This window comes from Mirounga angustirostris, unplaced genomic scaffold (assembly GCF_029215605.1).
Source record: "Mirounga angustirostris isolate CCGP_5_RB_7025 unplaced genomic scaffold, mMirAng1.0.hap1 SCAF_8, whole genome shotgun sequence".
NCBI lineage: Eukaryota > Metazoa > Chordata > Mammalia > Carnivora > Phocidae > Mirounga > Mirounga angustirostris.
Window position 1 is genome coordinate 72972440 of NW_026991716.1, and position 18882 is coordinate 72991321.

At 40.6% G+C, this 18882-nt stretch overlaps 1 long non-coding RNA gene across 1 annotated transcript in view; it reads right to left on the reverse strand.

The window, feature by feature from the left end:
• Positions 1–18882, reverse strand: part of LOC129045520 (uncharacterized) — a 60290-nt gene that overhangs the window by 12465 nt on the left and 28943 nt on the right. The gene's annotated exons all lie outside the window — the stretch shown is intronic.

The window sequence follows — 18882 nt, forward strand, 5'->3', positions numbered from 1 at the left end:
GGTGTTTGCAGGGACATCTGCCTCAGCCTTTTCCCTGCAAATAGACGGACTAAATCTTGCAAAATGTAGGCACTCCCCACAGATGAGAACTACCCATCTCTTTACGAGCTTGCTGATCATTCCAGAGCTAAAGTACAGCCTCTCAAGAATGTCTCAGATTTATACATAGGCCAATTTGATGAGTCATAAAAAAGAAGCAGCGTCTGTATTCAGTCAACCCAGATGGAATTTACTGAAAGTATGAAAATATTAGGAACACTTTCTAACAATGATGAACAATCATTTCAGCAGAATAAAAATTTATTAACAAAGCATTGGGAGCATGGGGATAAGGAAGTGAGGTGGAGATTAAAGCCAAACCAAAGTATGGATGGGTAGATGCTCCAAGATGAAGAGGGTCTTTGTATTAGAAGTAAAGAAAATCCGTGCAAGGTAGTTCGTGGAGAGACAGTGAAAACAAAATGGTCCCTTCTGTTACCTAATTTTGAATTTTCTGTTCATTATTGCTCTCTGGTGATTTACAACGAGAGAGAGGCATTGGGGAAATTAAGAATCATTACGATGTCATGATGTGTTTCAGAGACAGCCCTAATGAAAGGCAGAAATTTTAGAAAATAAAAAACCCCAAATCATATTTGTTTAAAATCTCGAATGATTCCCTGATTCTTTTGAAGTCCCCGGAGCTGCAGTATGTGCTTACACTGGTGCTGAATTGTGACTTAAAGTTATGCTGCATTTAGGAGGTGAATATCTGTTCATTTATATGGAAAAAGTGAATTGGGCAAAGTTAAAGAAAAATGAAAACACAAAATAGTACTTATTATAATTTATTGTATTGCTGTATGAGAAAAGGAATATGCACATAGTTTCATTTATTCAACTTGGATAAAACATAGGTGAACAAAATACACCAAAATGTCAAGAGACTTATCTCTGTGATGACTGCAGGCATTTTTTTTCTTCTTTTCTCTCTACTTTGCTCAATCTTATACACCCAAAGTTTGTACCGTGAGGTGGCACGACTTATAATTAGAAAAACGTCATGTTATTTTAAAATAAACTTGCATCCATGTTTTAGAAAAACAAGTGGATTATATGATGGTAAATTAAACACCTATTAGACACCAAGTTATTAGCTGCATATAACCAGGGCTTACAGAAAACATATCAAGCTACACAAATTAATAGCTTCTTTTTGGCTTGAACTGTAAGATTCAGCAGATGTTATATTGGCATTTTAGTAAAGGACATGATATGGTCTCCTGAGATTTGACTGACAAAATGAATTTAAATCTGTTAGGATCAGAGAAACTGTACTTGGTTGAAAAACAAGGGCTGACCGCCTGTAAACAAAAGGAAATGACTTGAAGGGGTGATGCTAATGAAAAAGCTCTAGCATCAGTCAGCGGTGTGCCTGAGGGAATAAAGGCAGAGCCCAGGTAACACAGAGAATATTTAAGACAGAAAAAGGCACCCGCGGGAAGTAAAAATGGGAATGATAGTGGGGGGAAGCTACTGATAGAGCACCTACATTGCGCAGAGTGTTATGCTAGGCTCTCTCATGTGTTGTTTTCTAGGCCCACAATAACCATACAAAGTAGGAATTATTTCCAATGAACAAATGAGGAAATTAAGAACAACAAAAGATTAAATAGGAATACCGATAGGGGCGCCTGGCTGGCTCAGTCGTTTAAGCGGCTGCCTTGGCTCAGGTCATGATCCCAGGGTCCTGGGATCGAGCCCTGCATCAGGCTCCCTGCTCTGTGGTGAGCCTGCTTCTCCCTCTCCCTCTGCCTGCCTCTCTGCCTACTTGTGCTCTCTCTATCTCTCTGTGAAATAAATAAAATCTTTAAAAAAAAAAAAAAAAGGAATACCGACAAATACATCAACTTATTTATTTGGTTAAATAGTATCTGAAAAAAAAAAAAGCTTATTGACAGTTGCTATCTCATAAAACAAACAAACAAACCAACAAACCCCAGAAATTTGTGTGCTAAACGTTGACTGACAGACGTGCAAACGGAAAAAAACCCTTTTTTTTAAGCCTAAGTTCCACATTTTACACGTAATAACAAAGACACAAGGACAGTTAGCCCCTTTCTCTACTAATACGGTACATTGTATCTCATTACAAGATTTATTCTAGTAAAGAGAATAAGATCCATAAAAATACTAAATTAATGCATGTGGATAGCCTGACTCAATGCTGATTTGGATGAGTCATAACATATATGAAAAGCATAAGCACTTGGGGAAAATGATGTGGCCAGATCTAAACAGGATGAGTAGGATAAATGGGATAAAAGTAAGGAAAGGGGAAAAAAAAATAGGTCAAATATCAACAAAAAACTTTCCAATAGCAGGAACTATCAAAACCAGAAGATTTGCTCCCAAAGGAAATTCATGATTGTAGAAGATTTAATACTTGAGTGAATAAACATGAAAGAATAACTAATCGAGAACAGTTCTAAATTTTATGCTTCTATAGATTCATTTGTAAATACACTATTGAGCAATGATGCCTCATTTATTCATTAGCTTCAGGGAACAAACTGTTCCAGAGAAGTCCATTCCCCAGATAATGCAAGCCTGGCAGCAGACACAGATTTCTTTTATTTCTTAATTTCAACCTTTTTAATGGAGAATTATTTGAATTGCATTACTCTGATCCTTGCCTTCTTAACATTCCAATACAGAATTACGATATGAGATGCCAACTGTGTATGGAAATACCTCTGAATGACAGGGTCAGGACAACCGGAGGTCCAGTGCTGGCTCACAGAAAGTAGCTGTGATCTGGAAGGTTTTTTTACCACACTGGTCCTTAGTTTTTTTGTTTTTTGGGCGTTTTTTTATTGTTGTTTTTAATACATATCTGTAAACAAGGGTCCACGAGAAGATGCTCTTGAACATTTCTTCACCTAAATGCTCTAATGCTCAACATCTGCTACCTTACTGTACTATAATATCATTTGTGTCTACATTAAATATTTTAGTCACTCTTTCTGCCAATGGACTTTAAAGTTTTACCTGAGGTGCTACATTCCTTCAGTGAATAAAAGGCGTGGACTGGGTAACAACACTTTTCCTTGATACTCAAAAACCCCCTCACACTGCTTTTTGAATTACTTTCAGTTTCACAGGTAGATGGCACCTAAAATTGAGGCTGCTGGAAGTCTGATTTCCAGGTAACCGGCAAGAGACTCTATTTCTATTTTCGGGAAGATCAAGGAGATGGTAACTATTAGGCACTTTCTATGTATCGGGCTCTACTGAACTCTTTCCATCCACATCTCATTTACCCTTCACAATATTCTACAGGACAGATGCTGTTATAACTTCCATTTTATGGATAAAGAAACAGAGGTTTGGTGAGATTGAGTGGCTAACAACAATGTCGCTAATAGTCTAGTACCTGGATTTGAACCAGGCAGTCTGATTTCAGGACCAGTGTTCTTTTTTAAAAAAAAAATTTTTAAGTAGGCTCCATGCCCATTGTGGAGCCCAATGTGGGACTTGAACTCACAATCGACTGTGAGATCAAGACCTGAGCTGAGATCCAGAAGCAGATGCTTAACAGACTGAGCCACCCAGGGGCCCCCAGGACCAGTGTTCTTTTTTTTTTTTTTAAGATTTTATTTTTTGAGAGAGAGAGAAAATGAGAGACAGAGCACAAGCAGAGAGGGAGGGTCAGAGGGAGAGGGAGAAGCAGACTCCCTACTGAGCAGGAAGTCCGAAGCAGGGCTCCATCCCAGGACCCTGGGATCATGACCTGAGCTGAAGGCAGACAACTGACTGAGCCACCCAGGCGTCCCTGGGACCAGTGTTATTAATCACTAAATAATAATTCCTCTGCTAATACAAAATCATAGGGGGCTTAAATTAGAATTTGTGAATTAAATGTATTCCCAATTTTTTGCAATTTCATACAATGCACTTTAATATTCTCATACATGTCTCCTCACTTATATGTGCAATGTTTTTCCATGATAGGTAAAGAGGAGCTGGATAAAAGGCTAAAGGGGATTTCAGTATTCTAAAGTTATATAGTCTAAAGTTATATATAGTTATTTATGATAGCCAGAATTGATTCATTAATTTCTTGTGGACTAAAAGCTTTACTGAGGTATAATTAATATACGGTAAGCTGTGCAATTTAATAACTTTGGACGTATGTATATTATTTATAAAACCACCACCATACTCAAGATAGTCAACATATCCATCAGTCCCAGAAATTTTCTACTGGTCCAGTACAATTCCTCCTTGCCACCCTCCTGCCCTTCCACGAGGCAACCACTGATTCGATTTCTGTCACTGTAGATTAGTTACATTTTCTAGAATTTTAAATAAATGGAATCGAACTATCTGGATCTTTTTTGGTCTGGATTCTTTCACTCAGCATTATTTTGAAATCCATCCATGTTACTATGTTTATCAATAGTTCATTAAATTTTTTTTTTAAGATTTTATTTATTTATTTATTTATTTGACAAAGAGAGAGAGCACAAGTAGGCAGAGCAGCAGGGAGTGGGAGAGGGAAAAGCAGGCTCCCTGCTGAGCAGAGAGCCCAAGGCGGTGCTGGATCCCAGGACCCCAGGATCATGACCTGAGCCGAAGGCAGCCGCTTAACCGACTGAGCCACCCAGGCGTCCCAATAGTTCATTAATTATTTATTACTAAATAATATTCTACTGCATGGATCTACCAGTTAAACATTCACCTGTTGACGAATATTAGAGTTGCATCAGTCTTTGGCTATTATAAATAAAGCTACTATGAACGTTTACTTACAGGTCTTTGTATGGATAAATATTTTCATTTCTCCTGGGTAAATACTTGGAGTGGAATGGCTGGTTTCTAAGATATATAGCTAGATAGATATAGATATATTCATACATATTCATATATCTAGATCTATAGGCTTTTCATTAAAAATAAATAAATCTGCTTGGCAGTTTGGGGAGGAAAAATGTCTGAAATATAAAGGATTACAGTTAAGAAAAAAGAGAATGTCATATATATATACATATGAAGCTGTCAAACTCTTTTCTAAAATGATTGTGCCATTTCATATTCCCAGCAGCAGTATATAGGAGTTCCAGTTTTTCATATCTTCAACTGTACTTGGTATGGTCAATCTTTTTAATTTTAGCAATTCTAATGAGAATGTTAGTAGTATCTCATTGTGATTTCAACTTGCATGTCCCTAATGATTAATGATATTGATTATCTTTTTATGTTCTTTATTGCCTTCAATATAGCCTTAATGGTGAAAAATCTGTTCAAATGTTTTCCATTTTTCAAAACTTTAAGTTGGTTGTTTATTTTATTGAGTTTTGAGAATTCCTTATATACTTTAGATAGAAGTCCGATATCAAATACATGATTTACAAATATTTCTCCCAATTTGTGATTTATTTTTTCATTCTCTTAATACTATTTTTGAATGCAGAATTTTGTAACTTTAATGAAGTTCTGTTTATCTTTTTAATTTTATATGGATTGTGTTTTTTGGTGTTATATGCAAGGTCACAAGCACTTTCTGCCATGTTTTTCTCTAGAATTTTTTTAGTTTTAGGTATTGCATTTCGGTCTACAAGTGTCCTGTACACAGTGTGAGATACGGCTTGAAACTCATTTTTTAACATGAATTTAACATGGATATCCAATTGTTGGAGTATCATCTGCTGAAAAACTACCTTTTATTGACTAAATTGTCTTTGCACCTTTTTTTTTTAAATATTTTATTTATTTATTTGAGAGAGAGAATGAGACAGAGAGAGAAAGAGAGAGCACGAGATGGGGGAGGGTCAGAGGGAGGAGCAGGTTCCCCGCCGAGCAGGGAGCCCGATGCGGGACTCGATCCCGGGACTCCAGGATCATGACCTGAGCCAAAGGCAGTCGCTTAACCAACTGAGCCACCCAGGTGCCCCGCCTTTGCACCTTTTAAAAATTTCTCTGTTTGGATCCATTGGTTTATTCATCTGTCTTTACACCAGTGTCTCACTGTCCTCATAATAATAGCTTTATAATAAATCTTGAAATAGGTAGTGTTGGTACTCCAACTTTTTTTTCTGTTTCCAAGTTGTTTGGGCTATTACATGTCCTTTGCATTTCTATATAAATTTTAGAATAAGCTTGTCATTTTTATTTAAAAAAAAGCCCACTGGAATTTTGATTGAGACTGTATTGAATATATAAGTCCACTTGGTAAGAGTGGATGTTGGACTTTAATGTTTTTTCCTGTGTCCTTTGACATGATCATGTGGCTTTTTTTTTTTTTTTAGTTTGTTAATATAATGGATTACACTGATTTTGAATGTTAAATCTACTTTGCATTCCTGGGATAAATCGCACTTGATCTGAAAGTATTCTTTATATATTGATGTACTCAATATGCTAAAATTTTGTTAAGAGTGTTGGTATTTGTGTACGTGAGGAATACTGGTTTGTAGTTTTCTTTCTTTGTGATTTCTTTGCTTTTGGTATCAAGGTAATGCTAGTCTCACAGAATAAATTGGGAAGTAGCTCCTCCTTCTAAATTTTGTGGAAGAGTTTATATAAAATTGATATTAATTCTTTTTTAAAAGATTTATTTTATTTATATTAGAGGGAGAGAGAGAGGGCATTAGTGGGCTGGAGGTAGAGGGAGAAAATCTCAAGCAGACTCCCCACCAAGCAGACTCCTGGCAAAGTGTGGAGCCGATGCAGGGCTCGAGCCTATGCCCCTGAGATCATGACCTGAGTTGAAACCAAGAATCGGATGCTTAACTGACTGAGCCACCCAGGCGCCCCTAGAACTGATATTAAGTCTTGATTAAATGTTTGGCAGGATTCAGTAGCAAAGTGATCTGGGCTTGGAGTTTTCTTTGTGGAAAAGTTTTTAAGTATAAAGTCAATTGCTTTAATACATGCACGGCTTTTCAGGCTATTTCTTCTTGAGTAAACTTTGGTAATTTTTGTTTTTCAGAGACTATGACAAATCATGTAAGTTGTCAAATACATTGGCACAAAGGTGTTCATAACATTTCATTATAATCCTTCTAATACCTATAAAGTCTGTAGTATTGACAACTCCTCCATTCCTGGTATTGATAACTTGTGCTTTCTCTTCTTTCCCTGATAGAGCTACCTAGATTGGCTTATTAATTTTAATGATCTTTTTAAAGAACCAGCTTTTGGTTTCGACACTTTTCTCTATTTTGCTTTCTGATTTTTATCATGTCATTTTTTACTTTGAATTTAATTTTCTTCTTCTTTTTTTAGTTTTTTGAAGTGGAAACCAGGTCATTGTTTTGAGATTTCTCTTATCTAATATAGTCATATTCTGTTTCCATTCATGCCTGGAAATTTAGACTGGACGTTAGACATTGTGAATTTTACCTTGTTGGCCACTGGGTACTTTTGAATCCTAGAAGTACTCTTGAGCTTTGCTGTAGGAGGTAGTTAAGTCACTTGCAAACAGCTTGATTCTCTAAGGTCTTGCTTTTAAGATTTGTTGTGGGGCCACAATGGTATTTATTCTAGAGCTAACTATTCTGCCCTACTGAGGCAAGAACTTTCTGACTTCTTTACCCAATGTACTATAAGTTAGTTTTTCCAGTCTGACACATGGAAGCAGACACTATGCCTGGTCCTAGATGAGCTCTAGGCACTGTTCCCTTTAATTCTTCAGGGCAATTCTTTCCCTGGCCTAAGGAAGTTTCCTCACAAGCATCTGTTGATCAGTACTTTGCTCAGTTGTCAAGGGCAATCCTCTGAAGATGTCCGGAATTCTCTCTCTTCTCCATTACTCTGCCCCATGAACTGTAACCCCCTTTTCTCTCCATATACTCAATTCCATTTCCTCAACCCAGGGAGTCTGCCAGGCTCTGGCTGTGTTCCCTCCCCATGCATCACAGCCTGGAAACTTTCTCAAGCCAGAAAGCTAGGGCAATTGTGGGACTCATCTAATTTGTTACCTACATTAAAGGCATCATTCTCCCGGCTTGCCTGATGTTCAGTATCTTGAAAACTATTGCCTAATATAAAATCAGCTCATGTTAAGGATGAACAATCATTGTATAGTATATCTTATTACTATTTCTCTGTATTTGGTACCGCTCTTTCTGGGAGGCCTTTAGATTCCTCCTTGTTGAGCTCAGGTGTGTCCTTGTGATGCGTACCAATGAAATCTGAATGGAAGTGCCGTTGTCACTTCTGAATAGAAGTTTTAAGAGTCAGCATATGGTTTACCATGTTTTCTTTTGCCTCTGCCAAAATGACTGCCCCTGTCCCAAATTTAGGTGGCTCTTTCAGCTTGGGTCCCAGTGTGAAATAGAACCTCAGATGACCCAGGGAAGACTTGAACATTTTTGTTGCAAGCTGTGGAGCCGACCCTGTCTGATACCTACTATAAGGAAGAGACTGGTTCTAATTTCCAGGAGCATCAAATAGTTAATTCTGTCTAATCTTATTCCATGCTCATTTAACTGGGAGAAAGTCATGATTTCTTCAAGTAAGAACTATTCATTGAGTGCCATTCCAGGCCAAGACTGTGATGGGCTTTGAGAACACAAAGACAAGAGAAAAAAGATACATTCTGTTCCCTCAATGATCCACAGTCTAGGACTGGGTGTGAGTAAACAGACATTTAAATGAACGGAATAGGCTTTCATTGTGTCAACAAGGCTTGCTATGGAAGCACATAGGAGCTTTCTTCATCCAATCTGTGATGGTTAGTTCAAGATTTCCAGGGGACGAACTCCTGGGATGAGTCTAAAGAAAAATGGGGAGTTGGCCTTCTAGAGAAGGGAAAGAAAAGCATTCCTGGCAGAGGAAACAGCACCTGGAGGGTCTCCCTGGCATGAGCAGGTGTGGTGCATCCAAGGAACTTCACACTTTTCTAGAGACCAAATAAGAAATGAGGGTAGAAGAATACTTCTCCCCTTGAGGCATCTCATCAATTCATTTCACTTCTATGAATTTTATTAAGCTTAGCACTTACTAAAGTCAAATAAGATGAGACCCTTCTTTTCCAGAGTCTTAAAGTCTAGACACTCTAAAAGCAACAAAATAGAAGCACTAAAGAGCTCTACCTGCCAATCTATACGGGTATATAAAACAAGCAGAAACAAAGGAAGGGCCCACTCTACCTGGCAGGAAGAAGTGGTATCAGAAAAGATTCCATCTAGGTGATATATTAGTTTGCTAGGGCTGCCATAACAAAGTACCACTAGTTTAAACAACAGAAATGTATGTCTCACGGTTTTGGAGGCTAACCATTCAAGATCCAGGTGTTAGCAGGCTAAGCGTCTTCTGAGAACTCTGTCCTGGCTTGCAGATCACCGCCTTTCTCACTGTGTCCTCACATGGTCTTCCCTCTGTGTGTGTGCATCCCTGCCGTCTCTCTCTTTGTACCCAAATTTCCTGTTTATAAGGACTCCAGTAAAATTAGACTAGGGCCCACCCTAATGGCCTCATTCCAACGTAATCACCTGTTTAAGGGCCCTATCTCCAAATGCAGTCACATTCTGAGGTACTGCAGGTTAGGGCTTCAACATATAAATTTGGGGGGACATAATTAAGCCCGTAACAGGACATGACTAGAGTCTTAACTTGATGAGTAAGTGTTCTCAGGCAGACAAGTCATGCAAAGTATTTCTGGACAGAGGAAACCATGTCGGCAGGGGCAGGAGGGAGGGATAGTGCATCATTCCATATGGCTGTGCATAGAGCGGATGGGAGCAGACATGAGCATGGAGCAGCAAGTAGGGCTTTGCATGTCTAAATGAAGGCCTCCCGGTTTTATTCTGTAGAACACTTGCTCTTATTTTTGACTTTATAATAGAATCACCTGGGACTTTGGAAAAAATGCCAGTATCCCACCCTCACCCCCAATCACTTCAATCTGAATCTGTAAGGATGGTATTTTAAAAGTATCCCCCTAGGTGACTCTAAGGGCAGCCACATGCAGGAGCCACAGCTGTAAAGAGTGGAGATCTCGGAGCCTAACGAGACAAAGATCTCGGTTAGGAAGATCACTCCTACTGCAGTAAGAAGAGTGGGTTGGAAGAATGTGGGCCTGGGGGGCAGAGAGCAGCTTGGATAGACTGTTGCAAGAGCAGGTGGGGTACATACACATGGGGCGGGGGGTGGAATGGAGGAGGGACAGTAAGAGATGTTAATATGTAGAAAAGAAGGAATCTGATTCCCAACTCAATGTGGGAAATGAGAAAATGGAGGAGTTTGGGGAGATTCTTACATTTTTGGCTCAAGTTATTGAGTGAAGGGAAATTCAGTTCATTAGTAACAACAATAACAACAAAAATGCAGGAGGAAGATAACTTTTTAGGAGAATGATAATAGGCTTAATTTTGGATTTGTGTGGCTTGAGTTTCTTGTAATAAAGTGCAGGAGGCACTGGGGTATACAGGTCTGGGCATAGGTGAGAAAGCTGAGTAAAAGGTAGACACTTTGGAGTCATCAGGGTATGGACCATAGTTCAAGCCATGGGATTGACGAGTCAATGGAGAGAAGAGTGGGCTGAAGAGAGTCTCCTGGGAACACAAATGTGTGAAGAAGACTGGGAAGACAAAACCAGGGAGAATAATGACAAAGAAACCAAGAAAAGGGTCAGTGGAAGCAAATACCACGGAAAGGTGAGGAAATATCAGGACTGACAAGAGCCCACCGAATTTGTTAATCAAGAAAGGATTGGTGGTTTTTGCTCCTTGGTTTTAGTGAAGCAATGGGGACCTAATTTTAAAGTTTATTTATTTATTTATTTATTTTTAGTAATCTACAGCCTATGTGGGGCTTGATCTCATGACCCCGAGATCAAGATTCTCATGCCCTTCCCATTGAGCCAGGCAATGGAGGCCTAATTTCAATTGCAGGCTGGTGAACGAATGAGGTGTGGGAGTGGATTCAGTGAGTATAAAATATTCTTTGGCAGAGGAGTATGCAAAGTGCAGGGAGGGGGTAGATTGTTAGGAAAATTGCCACTGAAGTAAGTAGAGGTGGTGAGGTAAGAGAGCAGAAGCAATGAGAGTAAGGTAGTGAATGGGTCAAAGGAGTTGAAGGTTTTGTTTGGAGACTGATACAATAAAGTTTAAGATTTTAGAGTGGGGTGAGGTCCCAATAATGATTAGATGCAAGGAAGCATCTTAGTAATGTGTTGCTGAAATGGATGGGAGAGATCAGTGAATTTTGAAGCTAAATTATTGAATAGATCAACCACACAGAGTCACTGTGATCACAGGAAAATCAGGGACAGGGGGACCAGAAGACAGAGCCAGGAGCTAACACCATCTCTGGAGCTGGTATCTGTGGGGAAGGACGAGAAGGAGAAGGCCCAGGTTGCTGCAGGAGACTAACCTGGCCCAAGATAAGGGCTGCAGCGGGGAGGTTCTGGAAGTCCAGAATGAGGGAATAGTGATCAGCTAGGTGGAGACAGGGTCACAGGCTCTCAGGGTAGAAACAGCAACGGCAAAGCAGGGCTCAAGTTCCATTAGGAGATCTGGCTCGCATATATGAGAAGTTCTGAGTTGCTGCAGTAAATGGGAGGAAGATGGAAAACGAGAGTGGAGAGGTGGAAATGGTGGGATGGTGCCGGACTTTGTAGGCCAAGGCCAAGAGTTTAGCCTTTCACCTTAGATCATGGGGACCATCACGTGGTTCAAGCAGGAAGCTGAGATGGTCAGACCCGAGTTTCAGGAAGCTCTTCTGGGGACTACGTGGAGGATGTATTTTGAGGGCTGGCGTGGTGGAGACTGAGTTAGGGACAAATTGCACAAACCCAGTGAGGGTCTAGAATAAAACGGTGGTGCTGCTGGGGAAGAGGCAACAGTCTTGGCAGCAAAATGTTAATGATTCGGTTATGAGGAGAGAGATCTCGACAGAAGCCAAGCTTCCTTCTGTGTCTGCCAGTTATCGGCTATAAACCCTACTCAGAGAAGAGACAGGGAACTGACATTCTGAGTACCAAACTAGAGCCAGACGGGTTCACAAAGAAGCATATGGAGAAGGAGCAGGAGAAGGAGGGGAGAGAGGAAGGAAAGGAGAAGAAACCCCTGTCCTCAGGAAACATGATATAATTGTCCGGATGCGATGCCCTATATCCTGATATAATATAGATAGTAATATGTAACATTATTTTTTAAAATGTCTGTCATTTGGATAATCTTCAAATTTCTTCAATCCATTGAAAATAAGTGTTTAGATAATCTTTGGCAAACAAATTCCGTACATTTTATTTATGTAAGTTAACCCTAATTCTAGAAAATTCATGCTTATAAAAAGGTCATCAGTCTTAAAAGCATTCCTAAAAATATTTTATCTCAGGTTAATAGCATAACAAAGCAGGTTATGATTTTATTTTTTTAATTTTTTGTCATTGATTTTAAAGACATATCACATAAATGCCTACTTTCTAAAATTCTAAAAAATTAGTTGATGAAATTATTTTTTTCCTACCTCCAAGCTTATATCCAAAATCGAGTAGCAAGCATAATGCCATGTATTCTCTATAGCATTTTATAAATGCTCACTACCCATTGATATATTATCCTTCAAAGAAATGAGAAAGGGCTTATTTTTTAGTGTCTGGTATCAGCTTCCTTATACTTTATATCAGCTTCCTTACTCAGGAGGTATTTTTATACTATGAGAATCCAATATTTTTACTTTGAAGGCATCTTTCTCATAAATTTGCGAATCCTGATCATGCACTTAAGCAAAATACTGATATATGTCGCCCGACATATCCAGTGTTGACCTGGGGCAGAGAGTTTCTTTGTAATGTGTATTTTTGTAGCAAGTAAACAGGAGGAATAGGAAAATAGCCAAAGAGAAATAGGCATCGAAGTAACGGAACAGACTCTTTCAGGCACTTCTTTGTCCCGAATGTGTTCTGATTCCATCCAAAAATCAAAGAAAGAGCTACAGACCACTCCTCCCAGCACAGTGCAGAGGAAAGATCATTTCACACAGCGCAGCAGAGAGGGTGACCGGGCTCATGACGCCTGTCCTGCCTCCCTTGTCTGTACTCAGGGCTAGGAACTGGGCACCAAAATAAAAATGACAAAACGATGCAGACTAGGACCCTGTGTATTTGTGGTAGGAGCCCTACTCTTTAAACCCCGAACGTGCAGCAATGGTGCCTCACGAGACTTTCTGTGTAGCCAGAAACAATTCAGCTGCCAGATGGAACGCAGAATGGACCAGAGAGGGATACACATGTGCACAATACATAGGCAAGACCCAAAGTGGGACAATCCAAGAATGCAAAGGTATCAATTAAGACAGGCAGGAAATTTGCTTCTAGCTAAGAACTTTCCCCCAGATTTGGGTGGAAGAATTGGTCATTAACACCAGGCTAACACTTGAAGTTTATTTGTTACTGTACATAATTTATCCCATAGCAGGAATTTCCTTCTCCTTGCTTAATTATTTACTTATCCTTGTAATATGCCTTGAACTAATAAAATCGCTATAACTACTGTCAGGAAGACGACCTCCTTTTATTTTTTTAAGATTTTATTTATTTATTTGACAGAGAGAGACACAGCGAGAGAGGGAACACAAGCAGGCAGAGTAGGAGAGGGAGAAGCAGGCTCCCCACTGAGCAGAGAGCCCGATGCGGGGCTCGATCCCAGGATCCTGGGATCATGACCCGAGCCGAAGGCAGACGCTTAACGACTGAGCCACCCAGGCGCCCCAAGACGACCTCCTTTGATAGCAATTTGCTATCAAAGAACTCCTTAAAAGAGAGTATAGGACAAAACTAGACTCCGGGAAGCTCTGTTAATAGCAATATGCTCATTCATATATTCTTGGCTTTCTGAGTGGAGGCATAAGGATACTCAAAGGTAAGCTCGTAAATATTTCCACTAGCCGGTTGTTGACCATTTTTATATTCTTATCTTGGTCGGTAGATAAAGTAAACATAGTTCAGAAACACATAATGGTCATTTTCCTCGCTAACACCTAATGCTCTTTTGCAAGCGTGCATCTGTGAATGATTGTTTATCTTAGCCATTAAGTATAGGTAAAAACCTCTACAGGCCTGCCTGTCTTTCTAAGCAGAGGCGAACCGTCTTGAGTTGAATCAAGACACACAGTGTAAACAGGACGGCATAGAAAGTGTGATACAATATACAGAGGATGAAGTATATGTATGAAGGGTAACTGATTAATAAAACATGGCTGGCCTTGATTTAGTTTATAAGAAACTTAAGACATTTATCAACATCTGTCTGAACCCAGTTCCAGTCTCTTGGACTCTTTGTGGATAAGCTGATTAATAAAAGATGATGCCTTAGGAAGGAAGCTTAGAACTTTGTAAGCAATGACAAAGGGAAAGGCAGGGCTGAATCTACATATGAAAGGAAATTGGTAAAGTGAACTAGTTTACCACTATATGCCTGGCTGCCACTTCCCTATAATATTTCATCTCCCTTATATTGGCTTAAGTCTGGAAAAATAGGAAGGAATTTCAAAAATTAAGTGTGGAATTAATTTACAAGACAGATTGTAGGTTTTTGGTGTTTTTTTTTTTTAAACTCTGAAATACAATCCGGTTCCCTTGTGGCTTCCTCCTCTCGGTGTTCTTAACTTTGCAGCTTTCCATGTTTGTTTTTCATTTGTATCCTTGATCTTTTAGTCTTTCGTTTCCTCTTGGCTAGAATAAAACTCCAACGTTGAACAAGTGCCTCTCTTTGCCAACTGATAGACGGTTGCCCGATAAACATTGCCATTTGGAAACAATCGGTTCCCTGCGTTCCGTGGTCCGCTTGCTCATTCCTTCAACCACCTTCCACCTAACACATGTAAATCATATCTAGTCACTTTGGGGCTTTGCTTCAGTCAACATCCATGACCAAGGGCTTGGAGGTAAAACAGAGTAGTAAATGCACTGGTAATAAACATCTGCTAACACATCCCTTTATTTCCTAAACGTCCAGGAAAAAATCACTAACACACAGGAGGAAGGAGCCTAACATTTTAGGAGGAGTTTCCATAGGTTAGGGGAGGATTTAGTATCATCACTTTTCTTATCTGTCTAAAAATACATGCTTTCCTAAATACTAAATAAGGAAGCACAAAACTAAGGTTACATGTGCAGCATGTTTCCTTAATTATGGACAAATAATAAACAGAACATTTTTAACTCTTTGGGTGTTACACTGTTGCTCTGAGGGTCGTCTTCATTGCCTACAACTGAGTTGTACGGCTGTGTCCAGAAATCTAGGTTGGATATTTGCTAAGAGGTGAAAGAGATCATTTGAGGAGGAAAATTGGGGTGGGGTGGGGGGAGCTCATGTTGAGTGTGGGCCCACTGAAGACTCTGTGTGCTCATATATCACCTTGGACATCCATATTCATCTAACTGAAAATTCCCACCATTACAGCTCTTCTCTGTGCTCTACAAAATTAGTTGGGTCAGATTCACTGCATATCAGTAAAAAACAGAAGCAACCAGCAGGAAGAAAAGAAAAGTATTCTGGCCTACTGTTAGAAACTGAGGTCTGAGAACATGGGCTGTTCTGATTATCATGTTGTGGGTCTCGTCCTACAAAATCGAAGACTTTATATATAAAACTTTTATTTATATATAAACAAATTTAAAAGACATGAAGACGAAGCAGCCAAAGTCTCACCAGGGGAATCGTAGGAATCACTGTTGTGAAACTGATTTATAAATCAATGGAAGGAGTCAAACAACCCCAGAGCAAGAGCAGGGCGGGAAGCCAGGCTGCCAATGTCCACGTTGGGGGAGTTTCTGCTATTTTTGATATCCTTATTCCCCTGTTAAATGCAAGTTGTCCAAGAATTCTCTTTTAAGACTTTTTTTTTTTTTTTTTTTTTTGGTCATCGAAACAGTCCACATAAATCAGTAAGTCACCATGCCAATCATGAGAACAGGATCCATACTAAATAATTAAACTGAAATAACTAAGATTGGTTTCGCCCCTTCCGTCTGTGTGGCTGTGTGTGCGCGTGCATACGTATGCGTGGGTACACAAGAAAGCGTGCGCACATATGCACCGCTCGGATATACGGGAGAGAAACTCTAACCACGGTTCATCCGGCGGTACCTGGGATTCGCTGCGTGGCGGGTCGGGGCGGCGTGGGCCGCGTGCTCCTGCTCTTTCTCGTGGCCGCGTGTGTGTGTTCTGGTCTGAGCAGCTGCTGACAGGAGCCGGGGACCTGAGACTGATAAAGCCGCAGGAGGGCTGTGCAGGCATAACCTTCCCTTCGTGCAGGGAAAACCGCTATGAAAAGGCAATGTGCCGGGCTGGGCAAAGCTGCAGCAGGACCGTCCGGTCGGGGCAGACATATGGTGTTATTTAAGGCCCAATCCCCCAGGCCCTGGGAGCGGCCCTGCTGCTGGAATATTGTGATCTGACGTGATTGCCCCTGTGGGGGGGGGGGGGGGGGGTCGGAGCGGGAGCCCACACTCCGGTGGGGGAGAGGTCAGATTTCCCCGGCAGGGAGGGGCCCGGGGCCCGCAGGCCGTGTGGGAAGGGTTGCTCCTGGGTCAGGAGATGGGCGCATGGAAGAGGGTCTCAAATGGGGTATCCTTGAAGGCAGGGATGCCCCGGTGCTACATCTGTGAGCGTTGCTGGTGCAGCGGCAGAAGCAATTTTAAAACGTCGCCGATCTGACACCCCACGCTGGGGACACGTAAGTCACAGTCACAGGCAGCTTTCCTTACTCCTCAGGCTCCGCCGGAGGGCCTGCTGCAGGTCTGGCTTCATCAGGGTGCCACGAAGGGGGTGTGCACAAGCATCAGTTTAGGAAGGCCTTGGCTTCTAGTTCTTGTTCACACCATTTACAGTGGTCCCCCCCCCCAATCCTATCCACCATCTCCCTTCCTGGGGTTTCACCCACCCCATGGCCAACCTCAGTTTGGGAGCAGATGAGCCTCCTGTTGGTGCAGGGGCAGAAGGTCAGTCTAGCCTAAACCCACCTCAATCACCTGCCATTCATCTCATTTCATCTGGAAGGCCTTTTATCATCTCACCTCCTCACAAGAACAAGGTGAAGACAGCACAATAAGATATTTTGAGAGGGCAAAATCACATTCACATAACTTTTATTACTGTTATAATTATTCTGTTTTATTCTTAGGTATTGTTGTTAATCTCTCACTGTGCCTAATTTATAAATTAAACTTTATCATAGATATGTATGTTTAGGAAAAAACAGTGTACATAAGGTTCTGTACAATCCATGGTTTCTGGTATGTACTGAAAGTCTTGGAACTTATCCCCCTGCAAGTAAGGGGGAGGGACTACTGGTTTAGCATTTCTTGACCAACTCACTATTGTTTCCTCCAATTATTCATTGGTAAAAGGGGGGGAAAAACACAAAATAATACTTGTCTTTTCTATTTTCCAAGGACCTGGTGAGGATGACATAAAAGAAAGGATATGAAAGTGATCGATGAACTATAAAGCATTATGCATTCACACATTCTTCTGCCTCAGGCCCTTTGCACTAGCTTTTTCCTCTGCCTAGACTACTCTTCACCCAGCTATCCTAATGATTGTTCCCTTATTTTCTTCAAGTGTTTGCCAAATGTCACTTTATCAGAGAGGGCTTCTCTGGCTGTCTTTATACAAGAGCAATCTTCCCAACTCCACTGCTTTTGGCCTTTGCTCTAACCCTGCTTTATTTTTCTCCACAGCCTTACCACTATCTATCTATCTATCTATCTATCTATCTATCTATCTATCTATCTATATCTATCTAATTTTGGACACAAGGAAGGAGATTGGGGGCTATTTTATTCACTCTCTTATCCCCAGTGACTAGAACAGTACCTGACACATCATAGGCACTTAATAAATATTGTTAAAAGACATTGACCTTTTGCTTTGGTCCCTGTCACCTCTCTGATCTTGTCTCCTACCCTCTCCCTGCCCTCCCCCTCCACTCCCAGCCACATAGGCCTCCTTGAACATACCAAGCACAGGGCCTTTGCACTGGCTGTTTTCCTCTGCCTGGAACTCTCTTCCCACAGATATGTATTTGGCTCCCTCCATCACTTTTTCAGATCTCCCAATGAGGCCAATGTTGACCACCTTACTTAATCTAACAAACTCCTTCTCCTCTTGCCTCAGAGCCCTAACACCAGTGTCCCTGGTCTCCTAACAATTTTCTCTGTCTTCTCTTTTCTTCCATAGCATTTATCATCTTCTCATTCATTATATAATTTACTTTAAATTTACATTTATTGTTGAATGTCTGGTTCCCTCCTTCTAGAACATAAGCTCCATGACAGTGGCGATTGCCTTTGTTTTTTTCCCACTTCTGTACTCCAAGGACCGAAAGCAGGACTAGGCACAGAGAAGGTGGTCAACAACATTGTTGAGTAAATGAGTTGACTTTAAATATGAGTGAGAATTTTGCATGTTGCTGACTTTCCTTGTCTTGATTAGTAATTTTAGGCATTCTGAAATCCAATTCTTTGTAAAATATATGGCATGTAATTTGCTTCTGTTTCCTTCATACAAACATTATGTGACTTGAGCAATACTTCAATTCCACAAGTGAGAACTGAAAACTTACTTTTTTCAGTAATCAGACAGTCCTGGTGCCAAGCAAAAAGGATGCAGAAACAAATAAGGTATAGTCCCTAACTTCAAGAAGGCAGACGGAAATGTGAACAAATAAATTATGATTCAGTATCATAAGAACAATAGTAGAAGCAGACTCAAAGAGATGGCCCGGTGGGAAGAGATCCAGAATCTCCACATGGGATGGGAGAAGGGTATCAAGGAAGCCTTCCCAGAAGAGGTGATCTTTAAGCTGAACAGAGTGTTTCAAGATGAATAATTTTGGATAGACACACAGAGTAAAGAAGGTCATTCCAGGCCAAGGGCATAGCCA